Raw genomic sequence first — 15,667 nt, forward strand, 5'->3', positions numbered from 1 at the left:
AAAACACACAGTCCTCTCTCTCTTCCAGCTTATAATCTTAGATCAAGCTTGTTTGTCTTTCTTTAAAGTAGAAGCAGGGGCTTAAATTCTTATTGGAGGGTCTAACAGTATTTCACACATTTTGACTTGAAAAAGAACACACATCCCAAAGTAAAATAGTGAAGAACTCTCTTAGATCTTTGTTCCTCCAACTAATTTTCAGGTCAGATCAGATTGTTTTGTGTCTTTCATTAAATAAGCATGTGTGAGTGGCCAACCTAGAGCATCTTTTTTCTTTTCCAAGAGTAGCCCTTGATTCTGCTCTGTTTTATCTTGAAAGACCTTTCTTATTTTGATTAGTTTTACTTTATTCTATCATGAGAAGAAAAAAAATGACTTGCATGAATAAATTTAAATAAAATAATAAAAGAGTATTTTTGAGCCTAAAATAATTAACCATCTGACATCTGACCCTGTGGGAAACATGCTGCATTCTTTGCTTTTGTTGAGAAGAAAACATAAATTATTCACTAAAGAATTAAAAACCCTTTCATTGTTGTCAGCCTCTAATTTGTTTCTCTCCAGTTACTCCTTGATACTCAGTTGAGGTAGAAAAACTTCTGAGCATTTATATATATTACTAGGACTGATTTTATGAAAGTCAAAATGTAACAAAGTATAACACAAATTTAATGAATGAATTTTAAAAACTTTATTTTAAAATAAAAAAGCAATTGAAAGAAAAGAATGGGAAATCAGTTGGAGTTAAACAAATAATTTTTTCCTGTGAATATTTTAAGTAGATCTTTAACAATGAAAAGTATTTGTGGGGTCATTTTCTATTTTTAAAATAAATAAGGAAGGTTCTTTGTAGATGTTTCTGTAAATTACTTACAGAGCTCTGTACTGAAAATTTTAAATACCAAAGTGCCCAGTAAAACTTTCACTCATTCATTTGTCAAACATTCATTGTATTCTTGTTATGTATCAAATGCTGTCATCAGAGTAATGGAATGATATTTTAGGAAAAAAATGCTTGTTTTGTCAAGGAATTATATTTAGTAAAAGAGTCAAAATATGTACACACATAACTATAAAATAAAGCAGGGATATTTCTGACAAAAAAGATGCTCTGCATTCAGCCTGTTTAAAGTCTTGAAATTATGAAATATTTAAAACATACAGATCATTTTAGCAAATAATAGACATTCATATTTACATTACTTTGATTTAATAATTGTGGACATTTTGACTTATTTACCACATGTCCTTTTATTTTGTTAATAAATACAATGCTGCATAAACGATTAAAGTTCATCCCTATTCCATGCTACTCCTATCTTTCTCCCTAATGTAACTATTTTCCTGAAGTTGGTATGTCATCTCTCTCTCTCTGTTTTTATATATTTATTATATAGTTGTAATCAAACAAAATATGGTTTTATATATTTTAAAATTTAACATGAATCCTATGTTTTTTGTATTGTTTAGATAATTTTTACTATAACATTATTCCTTCAATCCAATGTTCCATTCCTCCCAAAGATTTGCATTTAACTCAATATACTTTTTTTCTGCGTGTGTGTGTGTGTGTGTGTGTGTGTGTGTGTGTGCTAAATTATATATATACACATATAATTGCACTTCAGGTTCTGGAGTACATGTCCATAACATGCAGGATTGTTACATAGGTGGCAATGTGGTTTGCTGCCTCCATCCCCTCATCACGTATATCTGGCATTTCTCCCCATGTTATTGTTATTCCTCCACAACCTCCTTACCACCCCCACACTGTTCCTCCCTATTCCTCTCCAACAGACCCCAGTGTGTGATGCTCCCCTCCTGTGTCCATGTGTTCTCATTGTTCAACACCTGCCTATGAGTAAGAACATCCCATGTTTGATTTTCTGTTCATGTGTCAGTTTGTTGAGAATGATGGTTTCCAGATTCATCCATGTCCCTGCAAAGGACACAAACTCATTGTTTTTTATGGCTGCATAGTTTTCCATGGTGTATATGTGCCATATTTTCCTTGTCCAGTCTATCATCAATGGGCATTTGGGTTGGTTCCAGGTATTTGCTATTGTAAAGAGTGCTACAATGAACATAGGTGTGCATGTGTCTTTATATTAGAATGATTTACAACTAACAAAAAATGTAAAGAACCTGTTCAAGGAGAACTACAACCACTGATCAAGGAAATAAGAGAGGACACAAACAGATGGAAAAACATTCCATGCTCATTGTTAGGAAGAATCAATATTGTTAAAATGACCATACTGCCCAAAGTAATTTATAGATTCAATGCTATCCCCATCAAGCTACCTATGACTCTCTTCACAGAACTGGAAAAAAACACCTTACACTTCATGTGGAACCAAAAGAGAGCCCACATAGCCAAGACAATTCTAAGCAAAAAGAACAAAGCTGGAGGTATCACACTACCTGAGTTCAAACTACACTACAAGGATACAATAATCAAAACAGCATAGTACTGGTACCAAAACAGAGATATAGATCAATGGAACACAATAGAGGCCTCAGAGGCAACGTCACACATCGCAACCATCTGAACTTTAACAACTTGACAAAAACAAGCAATGGGGAAAGGATTCCCTGTTTAATAAATGGTGTTGGGAAAACTGGCTAGCCATGTGCAGAAAGCAGAAACTGGACCCCTTCCTGACACCTTACACTAAAATTAACTCCGGATGGATTAAAGCCTTAAACATAAGACCTAATACCATAAAAACTCTAGGAGAAAACCTAGGCAAAACCATTCAGGACATAGGCATAGGAAAGGACTTCATGACTAAAACCCCAAAAGCATTGGCAACAAAAGCCAAAATAGACAAATGGGATCTAATGAAACTCCAGAGCTTCTGTAGAGCAAAAGAAACAATCATTAGAGTAAACTGGCAACCAAAAGAATGGGAAAAATTTACAATCTACCATCTGACAAATGGCTAATATCCAGAATCTATGAAGAACTAAAACAAATTTACAAGAAAACAAACAAACCTATTGAAAATTGGGTGAAGGATATTAACATACACTTTTGAGAAGACATTTATGAGACCAACAAACATATTAAGAAATCCTCATCATCACTGGACATTAGAGAAATACAAACCAAAAGCACATTGAGATACCATCTCATGCCAGTTAGAATGGCGATCATTAAAAAATCTGGAGACAACAGAGTCTAGAGAGGATGTGGAGAAATAGGAACACTTTTACACTGTTGGTGGGAGTGTAAATTAGTTCAACCATTGTGGAAGACAGTGTGGCAATTCCTCAATGACCTAAAAATAGAAATTCCATTTGACCCAGCAATCACATTACTGGGTATATATCCAAAGGATTATAAATCAATACACTTTTAATAAACTGCACTGATCCTGTTCAATTAGATCCATTCCTGTTGCTTGCATCTAGTAACCTGCCTAACACAGCTTACTAATAGGTACCATTATTGAAATTGTCACCTTGTGCCAAATACTGTTCTCAGCTTTTGCAAGTAATAAACCATTTAGTTCTCATAGCAAATATCTAAGTTAGATAGTATTGTCACTTACATTTTGGGGAAGAGGGCCCTAACAGAAGCACTTTGCCTAGAGTTACATAATTAGTAAGTGATTGAATTGCTATTGAACTTAGAAATTATAGTTTCAGAACCCAGGATTCCCACTTCACATTTGCAATTGTGTTACCTGCCAATTCACATCTTTTGCTCTATTACTATACTGGCATATCTGTAATTTTCTTATTTATAGGAGGTTATTTCTAAAGAGATTAATCTTATGACAATTATTGTCATTAAAATATATTTTTCCAATATGAGAATCGTCTTCTATATTTGTTTCACTGACTTTTATTGTACAGAAGGTTATGCTTTTAAAATAATAAATAATGTCAATTATTTCCTTTTTTGTTAGTGCTTTTTATGACTTGTTAGGAAATAGTACCATATATTTTCTATACAAATCATAAAGTCCTTCTCTAATATTTTTATGCAAACACATAAAAATATTCTTTTACATTTTCTTCAAAGTTTTTGGCAACATTTGTATTTTTGTATCTTTATCTGTAATTTATTTTACACAGACAGAGGTAAGGATGTAATTGCTTTTCAATGTGAATAAATAACTAAATAGTAATGAGTAATTTATTTATGGGTTCTGTATTCAAGTACAGTAGTAAATCAATGTATCACTGAACCAACATCATTCTATTTTAAAAATTACTGGCAAAATATATTCTCATATTTGAAAAGGCAAATTCTCTCTACTTATTTTTTTCATGGGAATTGCCATATAAAATTTGTTTTAGCCTTTTAATCTTCTATAAAATTTTAAGGATAAAATTTCATATTTTCACTCTAAGAATGCTAAACCATTTTATTAGACTTATTACTAAGTACTTTCTTGTTATCGTTGTTTCCATTTTGAATTGTATACATTGTATTATTAAGTTTGGTCTGATTGAGTTTTACTGATGTGTAAGAAATGTCTTATTTTGTGAATCATAAAGAAATTGCTGGCAATTTTTTAATTCCAGCAGACTACTTGTAGTTTCTTTTCATGTTCAGCAGAAAGAATGATGTTGATGGAAGAAAATGGCAATTTTCCTGCTTTTCTACTTCTAATAATATTTTTCTCCTGGGTTTATTGCATTTGTAGGAATTGAAAAATATTTTGAATATTTATTGCATTGCATAGGAAATGAAAATATTTTACTGACCTAAAGGAATGTTTCTAACATCATCATTGATATGCCTTTTTACTTTTTTTTTTTTAACTTTTATGTAGGGGTTAACTAGCTCTTTATCAGTTCAAACATTTTTTTACCCCTATATGTTAAGTTTTTAACACAAATGACTGTTAAATATTATCTAAACCAACTTTTCAACATTTTATACCAAGCACACAAAAAAAGTTAAATCTATATACAGACATATTGGTATATATCTAGAGATTGGATACATCTAGAAGTTGGAGATCACCAAAGGCAAATAGAAATTCACAAGGTAACCTGAGAGGAAAAGTTAGATTGCTCGCTTAAGAATGACCAATTAAAACGCACACTCAACATGTAATAATTCACAAGATAAAAGTATGACATTTTAGGCTGGGCATGATGGCTCTTGCTAGTAATCCTAGCACTTTGGGAGGCCAAGATGGGAGGATCACTAAAGGTAAGGAGGTTGAGACCAGCCTGGTCAACATAGCAAGATCTTACCTCTATAAAAAAATAAAAAATATATATGACATTTTGAAGGGATTATGAGAAAAAAACTGAAATATAGATTTAGTGTATCTAAATAGATCTTTATAAAAAGAAAGCAAATGATCTCAAAAACCTAGTCTGATCTAAAGTAAAGAAATATCTAAGTAATATGTATAGGTTAAAGGAAAATGATCCCAGAAGACTAATTTGGGATGCAAAAAGAAATACAGCACAGAGAAGTTATTAAAATACGATATAAACAAATTCTTTTTGGTGTTAGAGCAATGTTAATAATATAAGTAATAATTATTAGCAGTACTTGGAAAGGTTACATAGATAAAAATAAAGAAAAATAGCCAATACATTTGGATGGAGAATCAAGGTTAAGGATTCTAAAAAATTATTTAGAATTTGATATACATGCCTTGTAAATTTTTAAGAATAATCACTATTAGAAAAGAACAAATGAGGCTGGGTGCAGTGGCTTACGCTTGTAATCCCAGCACTTTGGGAGGTGAGGTGGACGGATCATGAGGTCACAAGTCCGAGACCATCCTACCAACCTAGTGAAACTTGGTCTCTACAAAAAATACAAAAATTAGCTGGGCATAGTGCTGTGTGCCTGTAGTCCCAGCTATTTAAAAGGAGGCTGAGGCAGGAGAATTGCTTGAACCTGGAAGTGGAAGTTACAGTGAGCCAGGATCTCGCCACTCCATTCAGCCTGGGTGACAGAGCGAGACTTTTATTTTATTTTTTTTTAATTTAATGGGGTCTCACTCTATCACCAGGCTGGTAGTGCAGTGTTACAGTCTCGGCCCACCTCCCAGGTTCAAGCGACTCTACTGCCTCAGCCTCCCAAGTAGCTGGGACTGCAGGCATGTACCACCAAGCCCAGCTAGTTTTCTTTTTCTATTTTTAGTAGAGATGGGGTTTCACCATGTTGGTCAGAATGGTCTTGATCTCTTGACCTCATGATCCACCCACCTCGGCCCCCCAAAGTGCTGGGATTATAGGCGTGAGCCACTGCGCCTCGTCACAAGTCAGTTTCAAAGCTGTTAGGTTGCAATGGAGAAGGTAGGCATATGTATGCCTGGAACGATGGGGAAGGGGTTGTGGCAAGGTAAGGAAACTGTCCATGAGGGAGTTTACTTAGCACAGGCTGTTAAGGCCCAAATATAGCAAGCAAGGTAGCTGTGCAGCATTTGTGGATACAGGGTTGTATAGTATCAGAATGGGGTGTTAGAGAAGGACTTTCATGAGCAGAAACCAACTGTCATGAAACATCAGAGCTCCCTTAAGGTGGGGAAGAAGGCCCTCACATGATTTCTCAGGGTAAGGCTGATGCCACCTGGGAGAGTCGAATTTGCTGGAGCTTTCAGAGTCTGAGGTGGGGTCAGCAAGGTATTCTCACGGATGACTGACTTGGCATGTGTTATCAGAGCTGGGGCAGAACAACAGGCATCCTCATAGGAGTCATGGCTCAACATAGATTGTGCAAACATATGTTTGATGAGGGAGGTATTTCTTGAGAAGGAAATAATGGTAAAAATGGGACATTGGTCAAATACAGTCAATTAATTTATAAAAATCACAGATAACGACAAACTAGAATTACCTTGTAATGTTGGATTGAATTATAATGGAAGGTAGTTTTGTAAAGTATTTTGACATAAATAAATAGATACAGAAATATTTTCTAATTCTCTACACTAATAGGGCCTGAGAGTAGTGGCATTTCTATGGCAATAAGCACATCTGTTACCCAAGTAAAGATTATCTTGGACCCTTATTTATTGTATCAGAAAGAATATGCTCAAAAAAAAAATGTGCTCAAAGAATAATGAGAACATAATGAAAGTACACAGGAGGCAGAAGCTGGGCAAAGATGATTATCAAAACAAATAATGACAGTAGTGGATTATAACCCACAAATAAAATAGGATGTAGATTATGAGTCTATGTTGATATAAATAAATAACCCACGGGTTTGATGAGGCATGGGTATTTATATAACTTCAACCTCCTTGCATTTATAATTAACTATTTCTTAATTATAAATTGAAAACCAAAATTGCTTTGTGGCTGGGAAGTCTCATAGATACTACCTTAAGTAAGTAAACAAAATGCATATATCAGCAATGAGTAAAGTAGAATTGTATGTCACCTGAGAAGATGCAACAAGAGGAAAACAGTCTCACTTCTGTGATGTTTCTAATAACATATAACAGAACTAACCATGAAGAACATCAGACAATTCTAAATTGAGTGCCTACACAATTAATTGCTGGAATATTAAAAGTGTCAAGGCCATTGACAGGAAAGACGGAGGAACTGCCCCAGAGTGAAGGAGACAAAAGATACATGACCACAAAAGGTGATGTGCGAATCTTAGCGTTTTGGGGACGTTTAGTGAAAATTGAGTGGAGTCTGAGGATCTTCTGGTGGTGAACAATATATACGTATAACTGCTTGTGTGGTGTAGTAGTTACCTAGGAGAATGTCCCTGATTATAGCAAAGGGACCCTAAATTATTATGAAGTGAAAGAGTACCTAGTTGGCTACTTAACCTCAAAATGTTCAGGGAAAAAAAGTTATGTGTATGTACTATACTTGCAATGATTTTATAAAGTACCAAAATGCATTTAATCAGGACCATTTCTAGGCTACCTGGCTCATTTATGAATTTTTATACAGATTTTAGTCAGTACCTCCCATATGGCCTGGACTAGCAGAGGTTGGAGGATTTCAGCCCCTACATACCTCATTTGGGCCTATCCTTTTGTGTAGTTTATAAACTGTGTAATCACACGTGTCAGCCCTGCATTCAAAAGAATGTTTTATGTGGAATATTTTATGCAGAAATAGAGATCTACAATGATTTCTTTAAAAGAGAATATGATTTCCAAAATCACTTTACATTTTTTCACATACCTTTAAGACTTTGATTTGTTTAAATGAGATTTGCAAATGTTAAAACAGAGAATACAAATAATATTGAACTTATTTATCTTTGAACAATGTGTGTAGGAAAGAAAAGTGCCTATTAGAAATGTTAACAGTATTCTGTTTGCTATCCCTCTCATTTGGAGTACATTTAATTATAAATATAAATTATATATATCATTTAGAAACAATGTGTTAAATAATTTAAGGATTAACTGTGAATCTAAATAATTTGTTTAGCAATAATTTAATTGCAAGTTGTTCAGAGAAGTGTACACAACACACAATAAATATTTATTATGTGTTGAATGAGACAAAGAATATAAAAGAAGTTAACAGTTTGGCAAACATTTGTGCATTAAAAGCTTTTATTATTTGCTTAGGCATGGAGCTAATTTGAGATAAAATAATTAAAACCTAACACCAACTCTATTTCTGAATTTGTGTTTTTAGATGCTAGCTATGGGGTGCTTTAATCATGAAATTAAGTATGAATTAGAAATTCTCAAATTTGTTTATTCTTCCTCACACCCTCAATAGGCTATTAATTCCTAGAAGGAGTGACTTCTGCATTAAGGACTAAACAATTCTTGCAAGACTTTATAAAATTAACTGTATTGGCATTAGCCATTCAGTATTTTAATTGGCCCTGTAATACTTGGTCTTCTGATCTCATTGATATTTTGTTGTAATTGGAAATCAAAATGCCTAAGACTGTGGCCTAAAGAGAATCCAACAACATTTACCCTGAGAAGCTTTACTTTTTAGAGTACATCACAGTATCCTTGCTCTTTGAGTTATTCTATCTTCTAGGTACTCATAAGTTTAATATTTCTGAGTCTAACTCTGTCACAAGCTCTATGATGAAGTTCAACCATGGAGTCATGAGAGATGGCTTCACTGTTACTGGTATCAAAATGATAACTAGGGATATTCTCTTCATATTCCCCCAATAAAATTGTACAAACCAGGTGCGGTGGCTCATGCCTGTAATCCTAACACTTTGAGAGGGTAAGGCGGGCAGATCATGCGGTCAGGAGTTAGAGACCAGCCTGACCAACAGGGTAAAATCCTATCTCTACTAAAAATACAAAAATTAGCCAGGCGTGGTGCCGTGTGCCTGTAATCCAAGCTACTCAGGAGGCTGAGGCAGAAGAATCCCTTGAACCTGGGAGGTGGAAGTTGCAGTGAGCCAAGATAGTGCCACTGTACTCCAGCCTGGGCAACAGAGAGAGACTCCATCTAAAAAAAAAAAAAAAAAAAAAATGTATGAACTCCAAATTTACCAAGGTACATCTCTGGTTTTATCCTCTTTGGGTAAATATTTGAATATGTCCTTCATTGTTTTGGAAATAAATTTCTAGAGTAGCAATTGCTGTATCAGAACTTTGAGACTTTTTATAAAAGCTATTTAAAAATTTTCACCTGGAACATTGTAACAAGTACATTTTTATCGTGAAAAATCAGAGATTCCATTTCTTTCCCTTGCTCACATATGATATAATCATTTTCAAATTTTTAATTTTTATAGATGAAGGAAAATCTCCATCAAATGATTCAGTATCTCTGTTTAACAGTAAACTTGATCTTCAATTTGTATTTTGAATATGTTTGAGATTTAAATTTCTCACTTTTATTAATTTTTATTCATATTCTATGTCTTTTTTTCTATCAAAATGTTGGACATCTCTGTATAATGTTATATGTATGGGATTCTGGAGAATATATAAAGAATATACATATATTCTATTATGCATATATAGGTAAGTATACATATAATACGTAATATAATGGAACCATTTTCTCAGTGTGACATTTATCTTTTAATTATATTATTATAATATTGTTCTGATGTACAGATTTCATTTATTTTTTGTTTTTATGGACAAAGCTTTTAATGGCTTCTGACTATGGTATTAAACCTATAAAGGCTTTCTTCATTTTCTGTGTACATAATATTACATATGTTTTCATTTATTTATTTATTTATTTTGAGATAGAGTCTCACTCTGTTGCCTAGGCTGAAGTGCAGTGGAGTGATCTCAGCTCACTGCAACTTCTGCCTCCCAGGTTCAAGTGATTTCTTGTGCCTCAACCTCCTGAGTAGCCTGGATTACAGTCATGCAGCACCATACTCAGCTAATATTTGTGTTTTAATAGCAACAGTGTTTTACTACGTTGCTCAGACTGGTCTTGAACTCTTGGATTCAAGCAGTTCACCCGCCTCGGCCTCTCAAATGATTGAACTGATTATAGGCATGAGCCACTGTAACCAATGTAATATTATAAATATATTTTTACTGTACATTTGATTTCAAATTTTTATATGTAAACTTAATTTACAGAATCCCAAGAACATTAGTTATTTACCTTAAATCATGGATCCATTCATTTACTCCTTTTTGCTTCTCAATGTGGATTATTGCCTAGACAATCTCATCTAGTCCCCTGACTTTGAATAGCATCTATAAATGGATGGATCTCTAATTTAAATTTCCAGTTTAATTCTTTCTTCCTAGTGCTAAGCATATGTTCAAATGCCTTCTTGAATACCCAAAGGAATATAAATTATTCTGTCATAAAAAAATGCACGTGTATGTTTATTGCAGCACTATTCACAGTAGCAAAGATATGCGATCAACCTAAATGCCCACCAATGATAGACTGGATAAAGGAAATATGGTACATATACACCATGGAATGCTATGCAGCCATAGAAAATAATGAGATCATGTCCTTTGCATGGACATGGATGGAGTTGGAGGCCATTATCCTTAGCAAACTAATACAGGGACAGAAAACCAAATACTGGCTGTTCTCAGGTTTAAGTGGAAGCTGAATAATGAGAACGCCTGGACATGTAGAGGGGAACAACACACACTGTGAGGCCTATCAAGAGGGCAGAGGGTGGGGGGGGGGATTAGGAAAAATAACTGAGAAGTAGGCTTAATGCCTGAAAGATGAAATAACAAACCCCTGTGACACAAGTTACTTATATAACACGCTTGCACTTCTAAGCCTGAACTTAAAAGTTTTGGAAATCTCCAATTCAGCATGTTGTAGACAAACTTAAAATGCTTGAGATGAAGTTCTTGATCATCTGCATTAAACAAACTAATTCCCTACACCTGACTTTGTCATCTCACTAATATCACTGAACAACATAGAGATCACTATTAATCCCTCCATTACCTACAACCCCAAAATCCAACTCAACAAGCTCTCTTGTCAGTTTTAAATATATCTTTAATCTGCCCATTTCTGTTTGTATCATCTGTCTTCTATCTCATCCAAATTACTAACATCATTTACCTAGATATTGTGTTGGCCTTTTAAATAGTGTCTCTGCTTTTGTTATCATCTCCATTGATGTCTTTTACTTACAGAAGTCAGAGTGGATTTTTAAAAGCACTTATTAGATACTGTTATTCCTTTGTTTGAAATCTTCCCTTCCCTTCCCCTTCCCCTTCCCCTTCCCTTCCCTTCCCTTCGTTCCTTTCTTCTGTTTTAATTTTCCCTGAAGAAACCTGGGAATAAAGATTCTAGTGCAAGTTAAGTTTTGTTTCATATTGTTATTGTGGGTTTTTTTTTTTTTTTTTTTGCAAATACTGGAAAGACTTGTAAATGAGTGGGGACAAGACACTAGAAACTGAAGGAGTCAAGAAAATGTGTATTAATAATCCAAACACAAGGCAGAAGATTGAACTAATGGTATAGAACTAACTTCAGGGAATGACAACCTTCCCACTCTGCGAAGGGAGGCAAACACACACACACACACACACACACACACACACACACACACACTTCGAATGTCATTACTTTCTATTTCAGATATGTTGGTGTGTATTATTCTTTATTTCTCTGGCTGGCAGAAAAAATCCTCAGATATAAAAATATTGGTATAACCACTGACGTACTGAGTATCTGAAATGGTGGAGTTCAAAACATATGGGCACTCACAATGTCTGCCCTGCATAATCTGATTCTTATGTGTATTCCATTCTAATCTCACACTGCTCAATCCTAGTTTACTATGCTCCAGAAGTACTAGCTTCATTTATACTCCAAATTCGTTTTTTATATTTAAATTATTTCATGTCCTCTTCTTATTCTTTGGGACTCAGATTAACCGTCCCCTCCTGAAAAAAGCCTTTTGGTATAAGTCTCAACACGATTTATTCCATTTTCACCTTGTGTCGCAGAGTATACTTCATAGAATAAATACACTGTACTTTGAAAATGGTTGGTTTAGAAACCAATGATGTGTCTGAAAACACAGGACAATCCAGTCTCCTGGCCATAATAATTGGTTTGAGAATAGGCAAGTGTATATTAAAGAATTTGACCTTACCCCAAACCAGAACTTTCCTTTGTCTTTGACATCTAGCAAGTAATGTGTACCATACCAGATAGGAGCATTTTTCTTTTGGGAAGGGGCAGACTGCATTGGTTTATATGACAGGAACTGCCTACACCCAAAAGACAAAGTAATTGTTGAGGATATGGGACTTGGTTCACATGTCAGGAGTCAATCTGGAGAGTGAAAAAAACATAACATGAAGGCTCAGGTGCTTTTCCCACCTTGGCACATGCTGGGAGGGGAACACATTTTGGCTTTACCAAAAGGACAATGAAAGCTCTGCGTTTGGAACCCTCTGCCTTATGCTCTTCCTTGGACTAATTTTTATCTGTTTCTGTTCTCCATGCTAAACCATAAGTACTTTAAAGCTTCCCAGTGAATTTTGTTAGTCTTTCTAGCAAGCTATTAAATCTGAGGGTGGATTTGGGAACTCTCCTAACTTGCAGTTGGTGTCAGAAGTAAGGGAAATCTTTATAGTTTTGCTCTCAAATCTCACAGTTTGGCTAACTCTGGGTAGTAAGAAATCTAAGCCTATGCATAAGCTTTCAAGTCACTCTTGTCTTCTGTTTTTCTCTCATGCCCAGCAAATAACCAATCAATACATCCTGCTAACATATTCATATCCAGAAACCAACCTCCTCTTCAGGTCCTGCCACAGCTCTATTTCAGACCACCATTATCTCTTACCTGGATTATTAAACTAGTCTTATTAGTAGATTTCCTTGCTTCTACCTTGATTTCTTAAAATGTGTTCTCAAAATGGTAACCAAAGAGATACTTTTGAAACATAAATCTGATGTGATGCATTGAATTAATGTCAAAATATACATTTTCTCTGTATGGGCTCCTTCCTTCAAGGTCCATCACTACAGGGTTCCTATTGTGCGAGAATTATACTTTTTATCCCTCGAATGTCAGACATGGTAATATTATTTGATTTGAAGGATGAAACATGAGTATAGGTGTTTTGATTTTTTTTAATTTCTAAACAGAAGTTTAAATAACCGTTGCCTGATTTCATTATCTTTCTTCTCTTCACAATATCATGGTGCAGTAGTCACGAATAAGTGCTGGTTTTTCATCCTGGATCCTAAAGAGAACATAGAAGGGAACTGCAGCTAACATGTAGCTTGTGCACGCCGGATACAGGACATATTTATTGTCAAAAAAGGAAATTTTTGAATTGTGTGCTAAAGAAACATCGCATTAAAAACCTCATTGACACTGAAATTAGTACTAGGAGTGGAATATTGATATAATAATGCTTACAAAAAATTATTTAGATTTGATTTCAAGGACAAACAATGATAAGAAATCTATTATTGGGGTTTTGATATGACATGGCAGCATATGATATAAGTAGTAAAATATTTGGTGTAACTGTCAATTGCAATAAATAGTAAAAATATACCAAGTGAACTTATGGTTATAGATGAAGAGATTGGGAAAAAAACGCTATTAGGATGCTTCAGTTGCTATTCACAAGAATATAAAAGGAGTTGAACTAGGGGAGGGAAAATGAGAAAAGCTGCAACAGAGATGAAAGAATAGGAGAATACAGATAATGTAGAAATTCAGAGACATCATGGTTCAAAGATGCAGCTATTTCTTATCTACAAATAAAAGATAAAAATATAAACAAAAGCAACAAAGGGTATTTAAATCTCGACCTTTTGGCGAGTACCAAATCAGCCATCTCTGGGCTCAGGGAAAAGAGATCAGGAAATGATTGCTAACAGAACTACAATAAATTCTGAATGCCAAAATTAAGTATTAATATTTATGATTTTCTTGAAAAGTACTGTGATCTATTAACACATAGATTATACTACAATCAAGTAGATAAAAATTTTACTTTTTAGTATGTCATGTCTGTAATGTGCACTATTCTCCATGACACAGTAACTGCTATTAAATTTTCCTTCATCTTGTATCCAGCCATAAAGCAGACAAAATGCACAAGGCAATTCTTTTCCTCCCTCTAAAAAATAGGACACACAAAAGTTTGATTCTTAAGAGAAGAGGAAAAAAAAATAAGCAACTACTTCCTGGTTGCCTAAGCTTCCTTCTTGGTGTTTTATACCTCCTCACCTCCTTCACACCTGCTCCTTAAAAAAAAAAAAAAAAATGCCTGAATCTGAGTCCTTCTTTCAGTCTCTAATTTTGGAATAACCCATACTAATACCAATAGAATATTAATCATCCAGAATCTAAATGTAAATTAAATGATGTCTTCTTGCTGCCTTTGTAAAATAAAATGAAAACAAGATGTTGCTTAAACTAGAACTTCATAATTATAAATTTGAACTCTTCAAATATTAGAGACAACCTTATATTACTTCATATTGGCAAAACTGGGCTTGAACTCTTCTTTTTGGATGTTAGGAGATCACTGAAGCAGTTCTGCCATCTATAAATGTTAGGTGTATCTTCTTTTTCTAAGAATAGGGTTATATCATTTAACTCTTCTTTAATGCAATCTATAGATCAGTTTTTGGCTCTAGCATCTAGTATTAATAGAAAGGTCATAATTCAGTAGTTGCCTAAGGAGACTGTATTTCCTCAGCTTACTATGACCCTGTTTCATAAGACGATTGTTCACTCATGACACAGGCAATAAATGGCTTGCTCCCTCTCTGTAGCATAGGAATACTCTTAGAATACCTAATGTATTTAGAATATGTATAAGCATTAAATATAAAATTGATATAAATGTATGTTGATTGTGTACGAAATTGTTATTGTAATTATGCTTGTAAAATTCTTACAAATCCCTAAAACAGATACCCATAAGGAACATTTGCACTTAGGACATTTGTTTCTGTACCAATCTAGATATCAGAAATAGTTCCCTCTTCACAGTGTTGTCAGGGCCTCAAACTGAGAGGTTAGTCTTTTGATGGCCTTTTAATACACGTTGTTGTTGTACTCCTTTTATCACTGGAGACTTACCACTTATGAAGACAGTTATATAGCTTGTGTATCCTATTCAGTACTCATTTTCTACTCCCCTACAATTTTTTTCCTGTTCCTTTCAACCAACAAAGTAGTTAATGGACTTGCATCCTTGGCTCAAGTTCAGCTTCTGGGAGAACCCAACAAAGATAACACAACACCACTGGTCCCGTAATCAGACCACACCTGAATTAATGT

The sequence above is a fragment of the Saimiri boliviensis genome, chromosome 15, assembly GCF_048565385.1.
Source record: "Saimiri boliviensis isolate mSaiBol1 chromosome 15, mSaiBol1.pri, whole genome shotgun sequence".
NCBI classification, from domain to species: domain Eukaryota; kingdom Metazoa; phylum Chordata; class Mammalia; order Primates; family Cebidae; genus Saimiri; species Saimiri boliviensis.